The sequence below is a fragment of the Mycetomoellerius zeteki genome, unplaced genomic scaffold, assembly GCF_001594055.1.
Source record: "Mycetomoellerius zeteki isolate Tzet28-1 unplaced genomic scaffold, Tzet1.0 scaffold51, whole genome shotgun sequence".
NCBI classification, from domain to species: domain Eukaryota; kingdom Metazoa; phylum Arthropoda; class Insecta; order Hymenoptera; family Formicidae; genus Mycetomoellerius; species Mycetomoellerius zeteki.
Window position 1 is genome coordinate 1 of NW_017257512.1, and position 8,007 is coordinate 8,007.

The window sequence follows — 8,007 nt, forward strand, 5'->3', positions numbered from 1 at the left end:
TATCACAATGAATCAACATTACAATAAATACATTTATTTGTATACATTTTAAAATGATTTACTTTTTTATTAATTTTGTGACTAAATACTGTTTTCTAAACAAAACTAATTTTTTAAGGCTATTTTTATGGTAGGCCACATTTTTATTAATAGTATCCTAAGTAATAAATATTTTGTAACTTTGAATCCAGAATCGATTCTACAACATTTTAATAAATGTAATTGTCAAGTTTTAAACTTAAATATTGATTATTAACCAAGTTATTGTGTATAACTGAGGTTCCATAATATCATCTTCTCCTCCATACTTACCTATACATAATATTATATATTCATTGTTGTATGAATAAATTTTAATATTTTACTTGCACTATTCACTTGTATTATTTTTAATTATTTCATATTGTTTATTCTTAATTATGCGATCTTTATTAACATCGCATCTCACCGGTAATACATTTATTAATATGTTATTAGTATAAGAATTTTTTAAAATAACAGTTGTGATTTAACTTTCTCTTTCGTTATTATGATTTTTCAATATAATGTCTTAAATATACAAAGTACATTATATGTCTATATTTATATCATATAAGAATTCAGAAAATTATTTTTTTAGCATTTTCTTTATCAAAATTGCTATTGATTTTACATACTATACTTATACCAAGTATAGTAATTTCTATTATCTAACTTATCTCATAGTTCTACGTTTCAATAAGTGGCTGTTTTTATACTCAATAAATTGATTCGTTTTTTCGAGTTTTACGGTGAACGCTTCACTTAACTGATTAGCTTTATATATAAGATAATAGATTTGCATCAATATATGTAAAATTACATTATAATTAGAACATGTACATATAATACTTTATCGAAGTTATCAACTTCAACACAAGTCGATGTGTAGTTAAAAGTCATGAAAATAAAAAGTCATCAGTTAAACATTTACTATATATAAAAAGACATAATATTGCAAAAATTGTCACTTATACAATCGTTCATATCTTGAAATAATATATACGTATATAAATAAAAATTCAACTAAAGAAAGAACAATCTAATCTAGATTATCTGAGTGTTTATTCTATCACTCAACTTGCTAGTTAAACAGCATGTGCATACCTTATTTTTCAACTGTACCTTACAGTGCAATTGTTACGAAGTTCCTAGGATCTACAAAATTAAAATAAAACTGTTTGTGAAATTTTTACAAAACGTATTAAAACGCGTCTGTGTTTTGTGGCAAGATTTAATTCAAATTTCTAGTCGATTACAAGGAAACTATGAAGACGATACAGGCAGCGCTAGCACCATTGTTGATAATCGGGTCGTTCTGCAGTTTGGGCTCGTTTGAATATTTCTTAGGACAATCTAGGCGGTATCTTGCTTATCTGTATATTTTGGCCATATGGAGCTTTTATGTATATCTCATTTACCGCAGCCAGTCTGTAATTTTAGCATATCTTATAAATTTTCATCAAACAATAATATGGATTATCGTGCTTATAGCGATTCCTATTAGTTTTTTTCATTCGAAGGTAAGAGTGTTAAAATATATCCCATGCTCCTAATGTTTGTTAATTTTATAAAATTTCTTAAAGATGTTTCGTAGATACATAAAATAATAACAAAATTATTAAAAAATTACAGATTATTCTAAATCACATTTAAAAGTAATATCTAGATTATATATGTATATGTATGTGTATATATACATGTACGTTATTTTTAATAAGTAATAGTTTTTTTAATCTGTGCTCTAATAGAAATGTATTATAAAATAAATGACAAAAAAATCTCAGTTTTTTAATATAAGTCCTTCTTGTAGTATTCAAGATTATTTACGTAAAGTTACGTTGTAATTTTATTTCCTATTGGTTAAAGTTATATTGTTATACATGAACTAATTGTCCAGTAAGTAAACAAAATATTTATTTGTTCTAAATCTTTGTAACTAATTACTGAATCGCAATGAAACTTTACATAAATTATTTTGAATACTTGAAGTACTTATTTAAAAAAATTTAGATTTTTGTTATCGTCTTTAAATTTTAGTTTATAACAGTAAAAATAATAGCAAATAAAATAAATAAACTATAAAAATGTGTTGTTCAATAAAACATTATGTTACGAACACAACTTTTATATAGTTGGTTTATAATTATAATTAAATTACATTTGAAAAATAACATTGAAAATAGCTAATTTTATATAATATTATAGAAAATATTTAATATTTATCATTATATAAAATTAAAAAAAATATGATTAAAGATACATTTATTATGCTTTAAATATAAGATAACAATTTATTTTTGTGTCGCGTAATCAATCAATATGATGTTTTAAAGGAATTGAAAATGTGCTTACATGAACTATCCATAGTGGACGATACATTGGAAGTACTCGGAGTATCAAAGGAATATCAACAGCTCCGTAATTGGATAATTCGTGTAATAATCGGATGGATTGTATTCATTTCTATAACCGAAGCAGTTGAGGAAATTCTTAATTATACTGTGTATGAACTCAATATCACCATTATCTGTGTTAAATTTGTGATAAATATTCCAAAATATGTCAATTTGTTAAATGCTCTGATTTGTGGAGTTATCATCGGGTCGGTATATATGTATATCCATTTACTTCGTAACAGGGATGGCAAGTAAAGTAACGCCGTTATTCTTATCATTACTTTCTATAATAACGATTTGATGACATTGCAATTCTTTTATAACTATAACGATAACTAACTACACATTAAAGTTGTGCTAAGTTTTGAAAAGTTACTTTTAAAAATAACTTTTTTTACCATTACTTACTGGAAAAAGTTATTTGTAACGAGTAACGCGTAATGTATTTGTTACAAGTAACGAGTAAAAAGTAACGTCATACAAGTGACAAATTACCTTTTTCAGTAACGAATGATTTTTTCAATCCGTAACAAACGAGTGACTTTCCAATCATGATGTTACCGTTACAATCATAACAATATTTGTCATTACTAAATCGTTATTATAACAAAGAAACGATAAGAAAATTAACAGCGTTACAAGTAATGCGTTGCTTGCCATCTCTGTTTCGTGGTCGTAGTTTCACTAAAAGACATAACTAAATTTTTTTCATTAAATGCAGATGTGTAAGGTCCAGGTTTCAGCGAGTTAATGATTGGCTCTATATGCTCTATTCTGATCTGTTAGAAATCGATGCAAATTGCAAAAGACAAAACAGATTAGTCTTAGTGCGTCAGAGAATAACAGTTGGAGCTAATGAATACGAACAATATATGTGGATTATAATGTAATTTTTTAAAATGAATTATTATGTGCACATACCATGGTATATACACAATACACATCGTGAGCGAGCGCGCGCGCGCGTGTGTGTGTGTGTGTGTGAATATTAAAAAATATTAACTTCAACTGTGTGAAGTAACCATACACCGTGAATCGATCGCAAATTATAATTATAATTTGAATCGAATTTTAAGATAATAATATTTTGCTTAGTATTTTTCATATGTGTCTCTACAACTCAATTAATTATAACATTTATGATTCAATTGCAGGCATGTCCATCTACAGCTAAGCCTTATATCACACAAACTAAACAAAATATTTAATGTACAAATATTTCTACAAATGATACCTGTTTTTATGTTCAATATATGGATGTGCTGCACTATGTATCTCATGTATACAAACAGGACTGAAGTATCGGTTGATACATTTATGATCATGGCATATTATTATTTGCATATCATTATAAGCAACATCTTAATTCTCACATTAAATCATATATGTCAAAGTGTTTACAATGAGGTATAGTAGGATAAAAACATTAATAATTAATTATTATAATTAATAATTACAATAATATATATAAACACAGACAACAATTTTGCAACAATGAAATTAATACATGTCGAAGTTTTCATTGAAATTACGTAATCTTATTGTATGTAAAATTTTTAATTTTAGTACAAACTTTCATTTTATATTAATAAAATTTCAGATAAACAACACCTTAGCAATTCTTCACGAATTATCCAATTATAATAACGATATGGCCTTACGTGAACAGGTAAATAATTACAATACAAGTGTATAACACACACACACACACACACACACACACACATAGTTTCAATTATATTTTTATGCATAATTACACTACCACTCATGAAATTAGGATAAAAGTTTAGATTATGGTATCCTGATCCGATAATCTTGACCTTAGCATATATTGTCAAGGTTGTGACGCTGAGTGATCTCCGACAGGTTTTAGCCGTCGTTCATTATATTCGTTAAAAAGTTATATTAAGAAAAAAGTTTAAAAAATAACGTTTTATTTCCACTACATACAACATACAATGTTAAAAACTATCCCAAACTCTTCCCTTCTTATTTAATGATTTTCCATGCAATGTGATGCCTCTAGGTAGGAAGGTATGGGATGAACTTTGTTTCGCGTGAAAAGTCAGACGTGGAAATGTAAATTATATAATAGAATATATGTAAAATATATAGTAAAATATATATTTTGTGTTCAAAAATTAGGTTTTATTTATTAACCTTTTTTATTAATAACTTTTTAATAAATATTTTATAATCATTAATATTCATTAATTTTTAATATTTATTTTAATATATTTATGTTAAAATAAATTTTTGATGAATAACGAGCGACGGGGCTAAAACCTGATCGGAAGTGACGATCTTGATAACATATATTAAGGTCATCAGAGTGGAGTCAGCTAATCTAAACTTTTATCAACATGTACATTATAAAACAGCAACCATATTCTTTTATTTATTTTTAGATATTTGTACATATAATGCAGAGTTGGCAAGTAACGCGTTACTTGTAATGCCGTTACTTTGTTGATCGTTATCTTGTTATAATAACGATTTGGTAATGACATTGTGAATTTTTTATGATGGAAATGCTCAGAATTAGAAAAGTCAATCGTTACTTGTAATAGATTGAAAAAGTCATTCATTACTGAAAAAAATAACTCCTAATTTGTAACGCGTTACTTTTTAGTAATGAGTAAAGATCCAGCTACAATACAATTAGCAGTAGGCAGTAATGTAGTAAGACGCAAGCAGTAACACAATTTCTATAATCTTGTCTGTCTACAATGAAGACGACGTAGCGGCAGCTACGACATAAAGTCAATCAGAAAATACACTATTTGAGGTTACATGCAAAATAGTGATCGAGTTTTCTCAGCAGTTGCAACAGTTATGAATTCACTGATTCACTGAAAATCGTCGTCAAACATGGCAAAAACTTTATATAAATTATTTTTAATTTTATATTTATATTATAAAGAGAATTTTCAAAATTCATCGTTTATGCTACCAATGTTCTATAATAAAATAGAGACATTGATGTATATAAAATTAATAATAATTCATATAGTTTTTACAGTTGATGTTAGTATGTACAAAAGTATCCTAAAATATATTTAAGAAGAACACAATTGCTATTTTATAATAATGTTTTAACGTTTACAACTTTCATTTTACATGTTCACTTGATATAGTATAAGTGTCCGAACTTCCGTAAATGATAGTATATATCTGAACATTTATTCAATTATTTATTTTAATTAGATTTTACAATTTATGCTACAAATAGAGCAAAGAAAGGTAAAATTTGGCAATGGACTTATCTGCTTTAGTTATAATTTCATTTTGAAGGTACGTTTTATATTGAATAAGTGTGTATAAACATGTAATAGAATATAAAGACGTGTATATTTATTTTTTTACAATTCGCAAATTAAATATCTAAATGACACATGTATATATGAGTGATCATCTGTTATTTCAGTGTGAGCTTACATTTAATTTTCGCTCCAAGAACGCTCCAAACTTCAGTCACATAATGACAGCGTATTATTTAAATTATTTCTCAATTAATTGCGTTTCTATATCTTTCATTGTTATTTTACATATTCAAAATCTTCTTTTACATTTGTTTTTTTTTAATATAACAAAGCTATTTTTACTAAGTATATTAATATTCATATTTTTTTCAGTATTACTCGTCAGTTTTGACCGTCGTGGTGACTTTAATACAGATGGATATTCATATGAAATTTTAGAATCCGCAATTGTAGTTTGGAATTGTGGACTCCGCACCCAAAATTTAGCTCAATTTAAAAATCCACACCCAGAGAATCCAAGAATTGGACTAAAAGTCAAATGTGATGCAAAAGTGATCAGCGTTGGGTCATCACTTCGTCGACTACTTATTTTATCCTTCCTCCTTCGACCAAAATTTTCACACCCACGAGCAAACTAAATCACCGGGCCTAATTATTATTATTATCACTAACAGGTCTTTTATTCTGAGAGCAATGATTTCAGAGGAGTTGTATTTTCTGGCGAACAGCAATAATACCTCCTAAAAGAAATATAATAATTAAAACCATATATATATAGTGGAATTATTAATCATATCCAATTTCAATAACAGAGACTATAATAAATAATATAAATGTAGCAATGTATTGAGAACACAGGCGAATTTACGGGGGTGGAGGGGCCATGATCTCGCCATTAGAGTTCTTTTTTTTACAAATATTTATAGTAAAATGTTATACGTATTTTTAATATTTCTAAATGGATTATCACAATTTTGATATTCCAAAAATATTTTTTAATTTAAGAAACTCCTATATATAAACAACATAAATTTCATATTATTCTTTTTTTTTGTATTTCTTTTTTTTATTTCTCGTTGATTTCTCGAACCAGAGAGAAACCTGAGAGAGGCCTTTTTTTTCTGTTACCGTCGAAATCGCCCGTACATACCTTAGAAGTATGTACATACATACATACACTACTGCCAGTACATCCATATTCAGTTTGGGAATTACGGAACTACATACATTTTCTGACACTATCGATAAAATCATATCGTCGAAAGTAGATGTGGTTCGTGTCTGTACTAAATCCTCAGAATAGAAGTGTGTCGACTATCCATAGGAGGAATAGTTTAATTAATGATAAGATATGATAAAATTATTAAAAAGTTCGTGGCATTTAACGAACACCTTAAAAAGTAAGCAAGAATATTGAAATTTGTTTAAATATATCATGTTCATGCTTATAATTTTCAAGGTGTTCCCTATCGATCCCGAACTTTTTATTAACATTATCGTATTCAGAGGTTGAAATCTATAAAAAACGCTATTCCTTTTACTTACACCTTTATGGGCAAAAATCGGTCTCTTTTTAATCCTCTTTTCCTCGTCATTAAATTAAATATAAAATATACAATATGTAACATATGCTATCCAGATGGAAGTCAGACAAGCAAGACTTGCTGGTTTGACTTCCATCTGGATTGCACATGTTATATTGTATATTTTATACTTAATTTAATAACGAGGAAAATTTCAACATTTTCCAATTATTTTGTCAAGACATCTATGATAATGATCTACGAATTTGCTGAAGATAGTTTGAAGAAAATCGAAACGTCCAAATAAGTTTGTATCGACAGTCATTGTATAATTTTAATATATTATGTAAATATTATTTGACTATTATATAAATTGCGCACCAATTCCTGCGTTGTGTTAACGCTCTCATTGTCTGTATATTATATTATTGTTTTTTAATTTCGAGAGCCCGATTAAATTTTGATTTTATTTATATAAAATTTAAATTTATTTACTTAAACTTTTATTTTTAGAATAAGACTTGAATGAAAGAATTCAGTATTTTAAAAATAACAAAAAAACAGCAAGGCATGATTCTTTTATTAAAATTAAATATTATGTAGCGCGGATTTTGTATAACATAAAGTTCCCGGGAAAAATGTTTCATATATAATTATTGGCCTCTCTCAGGTTTCTCTCTGCTCGAACTTACGTGTAATGGCCACAGCACAGACTCTTGCATAACGCATAATGCATAGTGCATAAGGGAATCGACCAATCGAAATTCTTCTTTTCCATGGAATGGGAGGAAAGGAAAGATTCTG